Source organism: Gymnogyps californianus, chromosome 21 (genome assembly GCF_018139145.2).
Source record: "Gymnogyps californianus isolate 813 chromosome 21, ASM1813914v2, whole genome shotgun sequence".
NCBI lineage: Eukaryota > Metazoa > Chordata > Aves > Accipitriformes > Cathartidae > Gymnogyps > Gymnogyps californianus.
In genome coordinates, this window is record NC_059491.1 from 1,700,356 (window position 1) to 1,715,245 (window position 14,890).

Below are 14,890 nucleotides of genomic sequence, written 5' to 3' on the forward strand. Positions count from 1 at the left end.
CCTTCACAGTATAACATGCATTTAAAAACCTTCAGCAACAGATCCCCAACAATGTCTCCCATTGTTCACTTCAGCTCACACTGGACCAAAACAATAGGTTGGTTGTAGTCCCAATAAGCTGGAACATATCTGCTATCTGGTGTGCAGGCAACAGGGAGGTTAGCTAAGGGTAAAAATAATTCTGTCCTCCTTGGTGCTGAAAACCCTTTCATTTGTACTGATATTCAAGGCCCTAATTTAAACAGGGACCATCTCTTTCTGAACACATCTGACTGGCAGTGCAGGATAGAATTTCAGCTGTATGGTCTAGCTTGTCCATTATGTATTTAAACACTGTCAAGACGATGCTAATAAACCTTACCATGACCACTGCTCCCTAGGGATCAGAACTAGCTCTTCTGAAAGCCACGGAGTTTTTGGAGATGACCAATAATTAGCAGTGGAGTTTCGTTTCCTGTACCAGACCACGGGCACAGGCAGGACCCAAGGGAGCCTTTGCAAGAGCTTCGTAGGCTGCTGGCTCGCCCCTCTGCACGCACGGCGTGCCTCAGGTGGAGCACACAGACACTGAACACAGCAGCCTGCCAGTGACCTGGTATTCACCTCCACCACTGGTGCTTTAACAGAGCGGTTTTGTTCCTCCCCGTAGTGGAGGGCGTCCAAACAGCAAATGTTCAGTGAGGGCAGGAAGAGCGTTTGAAGCAAATTCTTGCAGAAATAAATGTGAATTTACTTAACTTACCATGTCTCCTGCTTTTCCCCTCAGCCCCCCTTTTCCTTCCTACTGCTGTTCCTCAATAGCATCCCTCTACTTTCCAAGTCATCCTTCACACTCACCACTGTGTACCTCTCTCCCTTTTGCCACCCACTGCCTGTTTCTTTATTTTCTTTTTCTAATTTCTTTCCCCTCCCTCCATCTCAGCACAGACTTCTTTCCAGGTGAGAATATTTTACTCAGTGATTCTATTAAAAAAACATTGTAAAAGAACTAACTCTTACTGCTTTTAGCTCCTCAGAACACACTCACATAAACCAGTCAAGCAAAAAGGCTGGGGCACCCGCAGAATCAAACCTGCACGGAAATATTTGTTTCCTGTGTTTTTTCCTCTAAGTGGATCTGAGGTTTTACAGCTTTGTCAGCCACACAGATTTTGTCATGAGTTTCAGCATTTTGCATTAAACTGGAGCTTTTGCATGTCGGTGTTTACATGCTAATTGAGTTTTCTTTTATAGCAAGTTTCTACCTCTCACGTTATGGACCACAGCTTGAACACTAGAAATACAAAGCTTCAAAATCCAAAATTTAAAACAATAACTTGCAACAATAATCTTGTGTTTTTAAGCCAACCTCATCATTTTGAGGCTAAGACCATTTTTTAAGGCTCCTTGGTGGGTAATTATACTAATGTTTGATGCTCCAATACTACAGAACACTAAAAGCCAGATATCCACATTTCCTCGACACAGCGAGTGAAACTCGATGGGTCAGTTCCTGCTCTAAAGGCTTAGGATAGAAAGGGGAAAAGTCAGTCAGCAAATAGCCAGGTGAAGGAGGCACTTTGGTCCTTGTGTTGAACGTGGCTGAGGGCAGGAGCTTTCCGTGCTGGGTGCTGTACAGTCTCCAGGAACAGCAAAGCACAAGATCTTGAATATCTACTCTCTGGAGAAGCGCAGGGAGATGCAGCATACAAGAAGAAAGCAGGCAAAGTGCTTTTCTGTACTTCAGAGTCCTGCATGTAGCATCCACACTCACACATATACGGAGACACAACCAAGGCGGCAGTCACACTAAAAAGACAGTTAACAACCATGCTGCTATGTGGGCCAAGAAAACAAGTTTTCTCTCCTGTTTCTCCAATTATCTTTTTGGAATGGTCTAACCTTCTTCACTCATTCATCCTCCACCCTGCCATGATTTAAACACATATACCTAAGTGTGTGCCTTCCCTTTATAACAGTTTCACCCTCCCCTTCATCTTGCCGGTCTAAATTTCCCTACTAGAATGGCCTCAGAAAAAACATTTTCTAAAACAGAAGTGATCCCAGCAGCCAAATGAAGAGGATATGTTCCTTGCTTCCAACCTGCCAACACAATTCCCAGCACTGAAGTTTGCTCTGTGTGGTAGCAACTAACGCCAGGTGCCTCTGCTACCCACTGAGTGCCTGGGAAGAGTTAAATACTCCCCTGTTCAAGCTCACAAAGCTGTTCTGCAGGGCAGCTATGTTCAGAATAATATGAAGGTTGCCATTAAGTATGTTATATTAATACTTGGTATTAAATTTTAATATAATGATTATAGAGGAGAAAAATTGTACTTCAGATTAGGAAGGTATTAAAGAGTTTGGAAAAAAAATCTTTATTTTGAAAGAAGCATTTATCAGGTAGTTCATAGGACATTGTTTATTCTTCGTAGCACTTCAGCAGGATGTTCAGAATGGGGGAAGCCTCCCCATTAATAAGAATAGGAGATTCAGCAACATCTTCTCTTCACTTTTGTTCATCTCAACAATATGGACTGGAAGTAAGTTTCCAAACCTAAAAAGGGATCTAATTCAAAGGGCCTGGTCCTCCAGTCCTCCCAGTGTATAACTATCAGCGAAGTACAGTGAGTCTATTGACTAGGGATTCTCTTTAACTAAACTCATCAATTCAGATACTGATAAAAATAAACAAACAAACAAAAAAATCCCAACAACCTTCTTTTGGCAAATCCTTTGCAAACCCAACACAAGCCAGGGTTCAATTGGATCCCAGAGTCACAGCTCGCTTGCCTCCATGGGGATTTTTATGGTGTCCAGTTCTCCTCCAGACTACCCAGAAGGCTTCATATTTTCCAAAGGGAGGAAAATGGTTGCACTGGGACAGCACTGGAACCATTGATCCCAGAGGGGCAGGTTCTCCAGCAGCAGAAGGAAACAAAGAAGCTAGTGTTTTCTGGGAATGAGATGGAAGAAAAATAATTTTGGCTGAACCAGCACTTTCTAGCAAAAACCCTTTTTGTCAGAAAATTCCCAACTAAGTCTACTGATGGGAAAAATATAAATATCTTGTCCCATTGCTCTGAATCATCCTGACTGCCCTGTCCTGACCCAAGACACAGCTGATCAAGGAGTATTACAGGGAAGTTCTTTCCCTTGAATGCCTCATGGCATCAGCAGCAGAACAGTTTGTAAGAAGCAGCTCTTTTCAAGTAAAGCTAGTTACAAAAACATTTCTTAGAAATATTTCAGTAGAAGCAGAAGAGAAGATTCCAATTTTCTTTTGAAATTACTTCTTTAGTTTTGTATTACGCAACATGAAGAAATAAAGATGAAACTGGAATGAAACAGATTTTTAGTGTAACAGGATCACAGAAGCACAGAAATCTACAGATGGAGTCAAAATACTTTTTGTTTCATGGGAAGTTTTCACTGCCATTTTCTTTACCTATTTTCAAACACAAAAGACTGACCATTTTCTGAAGTGACAAGTCCAAGCCCTGCTCTGGCTTCCTTACATACACAGGCATTTATAAAAGGCAGAAAATAATGTTTGGTGTTAATTGCCAATAGCTGCCTTGCTGCCTTAACTTCTTGTTTCCTTCAGGTGCACCTTGAAGATATATCAAACAAACACAGAGCCAGCAGAGAGCCTGAATAAGCTAGTGTCTCTGGACTTTCATTAGCAGAAAAGCCACAGTTAATTTCCTACAGAAAAAAGGAAATTGAAGGGTTGGTTTTAATCTTGTCCCGGACTGAGTGAATCCAAGAGTTGGAGCAAATGGTATCCCCGTAAATCTAACAGCAGCCACAGTGAAACATTATCCCGTGCCTTTTTTAGGAAGTACTTAGTGTAAGAAGTAGCAGAAATGGTTAGTGGAAACAGACCCTTGCCTCAGTGCTGCAGCCATTCCTTGATGCTGTGACCCTACCAGATGTGTCCGTTTCAGAGGCAGCACCAGGGCCCGATAAGGACCCTCACCATGGAATTAATCAGTTCCCATTTTCTTAACCCCTCATGTGCCTGTGCAGGGGGACTGTGCAGTGCCTAAAGGTTTCTGGGGCCATTCAGGGCTGAGAAAGATGCAGTCAAACCTTACGTGCTCACTGCAGCCCTAGTAAGAGAACAGAAATCCAAGCAACCCATGAGATGTTGGCAACTCTGTAAGGTGCCCTTGGAGCCTGGGCCCAGAAAGGTGCACCCACGAGCTTAAGGCTGGTGCTTGGAACCGAAGGGCTTCGTAATGACAGTGAAAGGAAAGCCCACTGCCCTGGCCTGCACTTTTCACCAAAGCAATATATTTGCAAAGCACCAATTGGAGTTCAGCATCCCAGGTCCCTGCTCTGACTGCGACTTCACACCCTCCCTCTGGGTACTTGTCCTTAGACTTACTCTATTTCCCACACTGCATCAAGAATAATTCCTGGAGTAGCTCTATATGCACCCCTCCAAGTTGAATTTTGTATCTGGCTTCTCAAAGTCACATATAGTGATTTCTGGACTTTGGCAACACAGTCTAGCGTTGTCCTAGGCAGGGTTAGTGCTCCAGTCAGTTCTCCACGCAACCTGCTCGCTTCCCACCTGTTCCTGCTGATCCTGGCAGTCCCAGTGCCTGGGCTAGTCAGGAATCATTTGGGATACAGATGAGCACCAATATCTGACTGCTGTCAGCCATGGAGCGAGAGGGGAAGTCTAACCCTGCAGGAATAGTCAAGCTTACATGGTTAACGTGGTGGATCACTAAACCGGAAAACACAGGGATGCCCTTGAAGTGAAAGGCAGGAAGCTGAAATGAAAGCTTGGGAAGGGCCCCGAGAGAGAAGAAATGCACCTTTCGGGGAGTAAGAGGAAGCACTAGTATCTGAACTCACTAATAACTAGCAGGAAAACTACTGTGCTCTCTCTGCTCACCTGTGCCTGAGCAACATTATTTCAAGCTTCCTCATGTTGTGTTTTTTATTTAATTTTCCAGTGAACACACTCTTTTATCATCCAGAACCGTGAAAGTAAATTAAGAAGAAATGGTTTTCTTTCAATTAGACTCACAGTTGCTTTGAGTAACTGCCTATAATTCTATTTAATGAAAAAATAAAATCATTATTCCAGTTCTCCCTGTGCCCTGTGACAAGCACACAGACGGGCCCCATTAGCAAGCACTGTAGATTTACTTAATTAGAAAAATATTTTGTTTTCTCCAATTTTTAAAAAAGGAGAGAGAGAAAAAAGAAGCCAAAAGAAACCTCCAGGCACAATATTAATCTAACCTGTTACCTGGTGCTTAATAACTTATAAACTAAAGGCATCTATCAATCTATAATTTAGTTTTCCCTTTGATCTGTTACAGCATTTGGTTCACAGGCTAGTCAGCAGGCTGGTGCTGTCTTATCCTTTCTGCTTCACTTCTAAGCACGAGGTCCTATACCCCCGCCTAAGCATTAGCGGTCTTTTTGGAGACAAGACCCTAAGGCTCGTCCGTGTAGTAGAGCAGAGCTTACTCCTTGAGCTAGAGGAAACAACAGAAGGGAGCCAACTACCACACCTGGATCCCAGCTCAAGCCTCTCGGTGTTGAATATGAAGCCTGACCTGCCTGCAGAAGCAAAGGCTGTTCAGCGCGTGTGGCTCCAGCCGCTTGTTTCAGACACTACTGCCAGTGCAAGCAGGTTAGAGTCTGCGTTCAGACAGGTCCCACCGAAGGGCCAGTTCGTCTCAGGGAAATCAGTGAGACTCTTCTACCAATTCCTATCCATTTTACCTCTGGCCCTAAGTATCCCACCCTCTGTCCCATTCCTTTAGCTCTACATGATGCTCCCCTATCCCACTCTCGGCTAACGGACAGGAGACTTTAAGGACATGGTCTGCAGTTGTAAGCGACTGCCTTGACAGTGAGTGTTTTCAGGATCCAGATTTAACAGGTTGAGAACAAATACCCTGCTCTTCAGTTCTTTTGTTGACCTCAGCAGCATCTCCACAGCAGAAGAGCAGAATGTCAAAGGGGCAATTAAATAGCATTGCCCAGAAACGATAGCCCCACTGTGCCAAGCACTGAGTGCTCTTCATGCAATGACAGTTCAAATGAGGACACTCTCTGGCAAGGAAGACTAAACACCACATTCCTGACAACAACAGATCTCCTTATGGAGCTTCTACTGGACTGCTGGTAAAAGAAAGCAGAAAGTCCAAAGGAGATCCTTCAGCACAGCTGCATGCTTGGCACTAGGTGTCAGAGTTTTCCTGGCATTTATGGGTTACTTGAAACAATGCACTTTCATTTTATCTGCATCTTGCTTTTTTATGATGATTATTATTCCGCTGTAGCATGAATGCCTCCAAGAAGAGGAAGTTTCAATTAGGATGCCGAAACCCTAAGCTGTAGTTTTATGGCTTTAAATTAACATATAGAGATTCGCTCCAGGTACCGTAACAAAATCAACATCCAGCCATGCTATCTGATTACATGAGCTGATAAAGAATTTATGGAACATAGCACAGGAAGCTCTCTCTTCACTGGCTGCCATTCCGCAGGGCAGTGCCCCTTGCGAGGAAATGATGGGGGCCAGTGGCAGAGGAGATAAAATGCACTAGGCTGGATCCTCAGCTGGTGAAAATCAGCCATGCCTCACATGCTTGAGCTGTGCTGGGCTGCAGAGCTGGCTGGAGCACTCTAAACTTGCTTGCCACTCTTGGCTCATGCAACAATTCATTCCCCTTTTGGCACTTACTGTCTTTTCTTTGGTAAAATTACACACTAATGTACAAGGACTGTAGTTTCTCAGCTATACCCTTCTGCCATCATCATCTCAGTTGGTAAACTACCTGAACAGATCTCTTCCGTGTGCACATTTGTAAAGTATGTGACAACTCTTCTCAAGGTATGAGGAAAATGGATGAATTGCCAGCATCTGATCTCATCTGTCTATTAAGAGATTAGGTAGATCAACAAACACTTAATGCAAGCTTACCCCCTTTTCAGGTGAGCCCTGAACTATATGGACTACTTCTAGTGGTAAGCAGCTAGTTCTGTCTCCAAATGCACTCAGCTCAGGGCTTCTGCAGACTGAAAGACGCAACAGGACTGTCAAAGTGAGACCTGGATTATCTTCTCAGTTTAACAGACAACTGCTTCACAAGGTGGATAGTTCTTTGGGCTGTTGTTCATTTGGGAACTGAGCACCGTGGCTTATTAAGGCATGGCCACAGTTGACTGCAGTTAGCGACAGGGCTACCACTTGCTAAGTAGAGCTCACTTTGGCTGGGTTCAAAGCTACACAAACAAACTTTCAGAACCAAAAAGATGGTTATACCATAGTCAGTGGCCAAACTGACTTGAACAGGGTTGGAATACAGTGTTCAGCACAGAGAGCGATTCAGGGCTGCATTTCATTTTTGGGAGGCAGGACAGTTGCAAACACAAAACCCGAAGCATTCTGGAGGGCATTCCTCAGAGATGTTCTGCATTATTATAAATTACACAGGCTTTTAAGAAGAAAAATGTTTGGCTACATTCCTAGTCCTAGTTTGAAAGGAAGCTGCTCCTGCAGTGTAAGCTCTCGCTCAACTGTCATCCAGAGCCAGAAACACAACTCTCCTTAGCTCCATGGAGTTCACTGAACTTCTTCACTCTCTAGTGTAGCAACTCAAAGCCTGCCTGAGCTGGGAACTTTCAGATTTTCACCCATCCTTACAAACTATCTTGAATTAATAAGGGCCAGTGATGTGCCAGCAGACAAATTCAAAAGTCCAAAGTCAAAATCTTTCTGTCGGGGGGGTAAGAGGGAGGGGGAGAGAGAAAAAAAGAAAAAAGAAAAGACATTTGAGCCCCCCACCATTAACTCCTTCGTTCTGTCTATAGCAGTCAGGATTCTGCAAGCAGCCACTCGGGGCAAATTCTGTGCGCTGAACTCGCAAGCCTCACAAGGTAGCAGCTTCCTGCTTTTGTTTTAGCCTCAGTTAATCACACAAAATCAAAATAAAAAAATTAAATAAAAGATTTCCAAAGATGACAATTTCTATCCTTACAAACAGTGCACTGGTACCCTCTACTGGTAATGGTTTGTCATGGCAGAAGGATGGGCATTGTATTACCAATAACGAGAGTCGCATTAAGGTTGTAACACCTTAAGTTTAATTTTGTGCAAGCATATATTTCTTTACACATCATAACAATGAGCATCTTTACCATGATGGAGAGAATCCCTAGATTCCTGTGGAATAAGGAAGCCAGCCTGATTTTGGATCAAACCTGCAGTGAAATGAGTTTTGTCAGATTCCAAATCTCCCGATCAAGCACCACGGATGTTCTGCAGCCACATCACAGAAAACTGTCTGGTTTCAGACCTTAGGTCTACCCTGCTATCCTGGAGCAGGATCAACAATACCCAAACCATCCCTTACAGATGTTTATCTAACCCGTTCCTAAAATCTCTGGTGACAGACATTCCACAACTTCCTCGGACAATGCGTTCTCATGTTATGACAAAATTCCTATTGCCTTTCATCAAATGATTGATTCTTGATCAAATGAGAAGTGCTCTTGGCAGACTAATGTGGAATAATTCCCAGACTGACATTTTATCCGTTGTATAAGCAACAGGGTGAGCCTCATCTGGATAGCTTACCCATCAAGGATCTCAGTACACGCACAGAAATCCAAACTCCACACAGATCAGTGCCCGTTTACACCACATGCCTGCTGTCAGACATACTGGGCAACACCAGCTATAAACCACAGTTTGCATTTCTCCTTCCTATTAAGATTTTCCTTCCTTTAATCATTATGTCCTTTGTAGTCATAAGACCTGATTCCAGCTCTCCATTTAACTTCTGAATGTAATAAAAAAAAAGTCTTAAAAAGAAAAAACACCCCACCTTCAAAATGCATGTGAGCTAGCTATTATTTATTGTAATATATATTGGGGAATGGAAGTATGATAACCTGCAAAAAAAAAAAATCTCAAATCGTACCTAAGTTTTCCATTAAATCATCAGAAAGTTTCTGCCAAAAAGGAAACAAAAAAAAAAAAAAACCACAAAAAAAGAGAGAAAGCAAATTATTTTTTCTTATAAACTTCAGAACTCCTTAAGACATTCACAGTTAATGCTATTCATGAAGACAAGCTTAGCCCTCAACTGTGAGCCAGGCGAAAATGCAAAAGCCCTACCTGGAGTAACAGCACCATCAGTGAACCTGAAACACACACACGTGTGGTTGAAGCCGCACACGCAGCACTGTCTACTGAGCCCGCAGCGGTGGCATCCACAGACCCCAGGCTAGCCTTGGCTAGAGGGGCACTGTAAACAGGGTATCGCTGGTGTTCAAGATAGTGCCAACGCAGTACTGCTTGAAGCAGGGACTGACTGACACTGCAGGGACTGCAAGTGGAATGAAATCAAATCACAGCAAAGAGGGCCTAGAAACAACAGGATTAAATGAGGATTGTTATCAAAACTAGCCTCATGGCGCTTTGGTCGATCATGCTGGAATTTCAGCTTTCCTAGTGTCTATTCAACATAACTGTTTGCTACCAGACACGGAAGAGAAGGGCGGTTCCTCTCAGATGGCTGACAAAGCCTTCTGCAGAAAAAACGCCTGCTTGTAAAATGAAGCACAGACACCTGAAGCATGAGTGTGTGCACACACGTGCGCGTGTGCACACGTCTGTTATCCACATTGCCCAAGTACAAGCATAGTGCTGCAGCAGGGAATAGCGCTGAAAAAACACGCTCATCTGACTTCATTAATCTAACTCTTGCTCATGTATCAAAGTGCAGCACGTTTTCTTGTAAAAATGATTAAGCTGCTAATTAAGCTGTTTATAACTTGTTTCCCTGGTTGCTAATGATAATTAACATGCAAATTAGCTGAGGGAAGAGAGGCACAGGGGTCCTCAGTTCATTACCAAGTTAATTACTGTTTGCATACTTAAACATAACAGTTATAAATGGTGGCATTTAATGTAATGGCCAAGATGATAATTATACCAACGACATTTTGAAAAGTCATTTCACTGTGTGCTATTTTTCTGGGTGATTAATGTTTCCATGGCTGGTTGATAAACTTAGTTCAAACCAATATGAGTTGAAACAGTGTAACCAAATAAGTTATCCCTTAACAATGTTTTCTTATCCCTGTTTGTTTGTAAAGTAGGGAAGGAATGAGAGGAAATAAAAGCAGTAAGTTTCCATATTAACAGAGGAGGAATAAAGTGGGCTGGTTAACACTGTCTGTTTAATTTGAGTTGGCAGCATACCTACTGAGATGTTGTAACAGCTTCCTTTTTTATACCTCACAGTTTGTTATTCTTCATGTTACAGCAGTGCTACGAGATCCCTTCTGAGATTCAGCCCATCGTACTCATCATACCAGGCACTATCCTTGGCCTCAAAAGCTTATATCCTAAACAAACATGGCAAATAACATATCACAAAAGAAATTTGATAATGGCCACTTTGCGCTGGGAAGAATGGAAGCATGACTATTTTTTTGGACCGCTGCTTGCTTGGTATATTGAGGACTTTGTTCAAGCGAACCTGTTCCGATGACTTCCTCACTGGACACAAAGGTGCTGAGCTAGTTGAAAAATCAGCCTGGCTGGCTAACTATTAGGGCACAAGAGACATGAAGTCTAGTATGTTGAAATGTTTTGCTATTCAGAGGCTAGTCTTGCCCCCCCATTATACATAGCACAACTGCTATTGATTTCAGCAGTCTTGATCTAGAAAATCTTGTACTTGCAAAGCTAGGCTGGGAAATGCTAATGAAATAACTCAGAGCAGGAAGAGTCAGGTAGAAATTTCTACCCTTGAGCCTTTGTATCAGAGGGGAGGATAGGTGTTGATTCATGAATGTCACGGAAACGGATGATACTTCATTAAGGGGTACACTTGGTACGCACACTCTGGAAGTGGACCACTGGGCATGATCTAACTGCTTGAAGGGAATTTTTCCTTCTCAGGTCTCAGACAATGCAGTGTTTGGCTTGTCCTCTTCAGTTAAGACAGCTGTTTTTCAATTGAACACAAGCTTATTAAAAGGTAATTACTGCTGAGGGTCATACATATCATCCCAATGGGAGTAGACAAGGAAAACAGAAACCTTGCAGAAGACTGAACCCCTCACAGGTATTCAAGAACCACATGCAGTTTCAGCAACTAGGAAAGGCCATTACTTTAAAGTTACTATTACTCCTTGGAAACACTTCATTCACATGATGGACCTTTTGTTCAAAATCAAGCACACCTATCTGTCTGCAGAATAAGCAGATCCACTTTACTACCTCATACAGAGAGCTGCTTCAGGACTCCCAGCACAAGGAGAACTGATTAAATTATGCAACTGCGCTGCTGAATCCCACAGTTAAATCATAGACAATAACTGAGACAGCAAAGTATGTGTGTGGTGACCTCTGGGTGTTTTCTGCTGTTACTGCTTTAATCTCTAGAATATAAACAAACAAAGGGATTATTTCTTTCTCTAATGGAGCGACAACATTTTTCTTGTAATCTTGCTCAAGTGCATCTTAAGCCTGCTCTTTATCAAGGAGCCCTGCAATCCTTTGCATTATCATTCTCATTGGGGTGAACATAGATGAAAATAGTCCAGTGCATAAAGAGATCATTTTGGCTTTCTGTGACTGTATGCCTTTATGTCCTCAGAGAGCGCTAGGATGTTTAATGTATTAACACCTTTATATTCAAGCCCGGCAAAGCCAAGTGAAAAATTAAGATAGACACTCCTCAAGGCCTTACTGAGAAGCTTGAGCAAAGGCGTAAATTTTGTAATACTCAACCAGACCCAGAGTAATTGGGTTGGACTATAAAATGACAAGCCTCAAACTTCTTTTCTGACCTATGCCACCTTTCACACACACATTTCAGAACTCTTTACAAACACCGATTTAATCATCTTATAGTTTTCCTAGGATGTGTTATACTTCCATGATTATCTGGCATGCAGAAAAGTTTGACCAAACAGCAGTCTGCTTGTATATTGTATAAAGAACAGAATATTAAAAGGCTGACTGAGAACCTGACATCCTTAAAAGAAATGTTTCATGTACGCTTTCTTACCAATGTTAGGAAGTAGATCTGTCAATAAGAACGCTTAGAGGTCTCCATTTGAAATCTGCTGTTCTAACCCAAAGGAATAGCAGCAGCTGTGGTCATGGGGATACAGTGCCAGGGGTGCAAATTGCCTTCACAAGAGCAGCATATCCTAACTCAGTCTGACAACAGTTACCAGCAGTCTAACTCTCCTGGCAGACTGCAGGTGTGGAACTAAATATGCCTAAGGATGAAATTTCATCATGTGGCTTAGCACATCACCAGAGCTTCTTTACTTCAATGTTGTGGGCATTCGGTCACCCAACCTGTATAATTTAGTACAAGCCATCTTCGTTCCCTAGCCCGCATGCTTACACCAGCCTAAATGAGAGCAGAATTTGGTGTCTGCTCTCCAACCCAGGTACAGCTCAGAGTGAAGAATGTTAGTCAAATAATTCAAAGATTTTTTTTTAAAGTTACTAATGCCCCACCCCATTACATTCCTTTCTATCAAAGAAAGTTCATTCTCTTCTTTTTTTAAGCCAAATTTTCTATACCAAATGCACATACTACTGGTTTCTCACCCTCAGTCCTAGCTACACCTAGCATTTAAAAGCCCTGAGGGGAGGGACTTGTTACATGCAGGCACTGAGAGCCTTTAAAAGAAGCAAGTGCAAGATTTCTCAGCCATGTCTCTTTGAAAAGGGTTATGCAGACATGTGTTAGTGCATCTCCTGCTTTGCAAAGCCCTCCACTTGTTGTGTTGTGTCTACTCCCTCCCCACCCGTCTCCCTTTAAAAATTTATCGGTAATCAGAGACATCATGAGGAGCTATTGTAGCATACTCAAAATTTAATGAGTGTGTAGCATACTTCATATTTAATGTTTAGAGAAACATATCCACACTTATTTTTCCCCCTGCGTTTTTATGATCCTAGAAACAGGGCTTGCCATATCTGCCCCACAGGACAAACAGCAAACTGTCTGGTCGCTTGAGAAAAATGTTAGGATCCTCTAAGTTACATTGCTGGTTCTGCCACTTATAACAACGGGTTTTCACACTGGGCTCTATTCATACACCTCAGGTATCATACCAGGCCACAGTCCTTTCCATCAGAAAAACACTCTCTTCTTCCGTCAGCACTGAGCTCCTGTAGATGCTGTTCCTCTTATTTCTTTGAGGACCAAAGTTAGGAACCTAAATTAATCTAAGCTTAAGTTTGATGCACAACTTAAAATTGGCTGTATTCATACCACCTGCTGTATAACCCTAAGTCAACAAAATAATTTCTTCATGTTGCTGCTACCTTTCTGGCCAACCATACAGGTTGTAACAACTTCCCTTAAACCATCCATGTATAGCAGTGAGCACACTGGATTCTTAACTAAACTGGGACTCTTTACGGTAGAAATGATGAATGGAGGATACTGGCATCCTCCTTGTTCTTTGTATCTGCAAGGCAAAATGTGGCTGGAAGCAACTTCCACACCACTCAGTCATGCAGCAAAGTCAAATTATGGGTAATGATTTTTGCAGCCCGGACCACAATCCATTGAAGGCACCAGTCTCGTTTTTATTCCCACAAGCTGTGCTTGAACCTCAGTGGAGGGGAAAAGAGGCACACACGTTTGATCAACCCAGCTCCTTTTAATGTGATTTCTATTTCAGAACTGTTTCTTTTTATGCCCTCCAGTCTTTCTTGGTAATATCACCTGTGGCCTAATGTGACAGCAATGCTAAATTATATCTTGATGGCTAATTAGGGTAATTAAAGTGAAAGTAATCAAATCAAAGTAATGGGCAAACTCTTAATAAAATGTCAAAAAATGTCTATTCATCATAGAGGGTTTTTTTTTCTCTTTTGAATGTCAAAGAACACGGATAAGGAAAAAGCTGGACTTCAGAAATGGCCCTGGCTTAAAGGAACATCATCAGTCTAAACACTCCTAAAATCATAACTGATTTACCACTAAAACCACTTTTTTTCATTAAAAAAGAAGGTTAAAAACGTAGGCCGCACCACAGACAGAGTTTGCTGCTTTTGGTAACTAATTCACTCTGTCCAGTCCCACCGAGGGTCAAGGGACCCGGTTTACTTTTCCTAAGGTCACGGTTTCTCTTCCTGGCCACCCCCTTCCAGCGCCATGCCCTCCGCAGCCACCACGGTCTCTCAGAAGAAGGAAAGAAAACCGCAAGCAAAGTCAAAGCAGCCCATCCCCAACCGCACCGCGAAGCCCGCCAGGCCGGAGGGGCCGAGGCCTCGCCTGCGCCGCGCTGCCGGCCGGCAGCGGCCACCCCTGGGCAGAAACGCGCGGTACACGCAGCCGCAGCCCCGGCTTCCTCACAGGCCGCCCCCCGCTGCGGGGCCGCAGGGGGAGGCAGCCCCCGGCGCCGTCAGGTAGGCGGCATGGCTCCCTGCCGCCGCGCAGGCCTGCGGCGGCTGCCCGCTGCCCTGCCCGCCCGCCGGCAGCGGAGCCGGGGCAGTGTTTGCGGTCTCCAGGCAACAGGGCGCCTGGCTGCCCGGCCCTGCTCTCCGTCCCGTCCCGTCCACGGCTGCCTCGCTTCGCTTCGCCTCACCTCCGCTCGCCTTGCCTCGCCTCACGTCGCGCCGCCTCGCCTCAGGAGCTCCCCGGCGGGAGTAGGCCGCGCTGGGGCCCATCGCAGGGCGGCGGCGGCAGCCCCCCGGCCCGCTCGGCGGCGGCCCCGCCGCTCCCGCGGACGCCCGCTCTCAGGTATTTGTGCTCTCCGCCCTGCGGTGGCGGCGCCCGGCGCGCAGCCGCGCCCCGCCTGGGATCAGCGGCGCTCCGGAGGGCCCCTCAGCGGGAGGGCTAGACCCCAGGTGTGTGGGGCCGAGGGACAGGCTCCGGGG

At 44.2% G+C, this 14,890-nt stretch overlaps 1 long non-coding RNA gene across 2 annotated transcripts in view; it reads right to left on the reverse strand.

The window, feature by feature from the left end:
* The window catches only part of LOC127024769 (uncharacterized), a 72,636-nt gene extending 57,989 nt beyond the window's left edge, over positions 1-14,647 (reverse strand). For both annotated transcript variants that reach the window (XR_007767598.1, XR_007767599.1), the window contains exon 1: positions 14,599-14,647. This is a non-coding gene — a long non-coding RNA (uncharacterized LOC127024769). The remainder of the gene's footprint in view (positions 1-14,598) is intronic.
* Between the last annotated feature and the right edge of the window lie 243 nt (positions 14,648-14,890).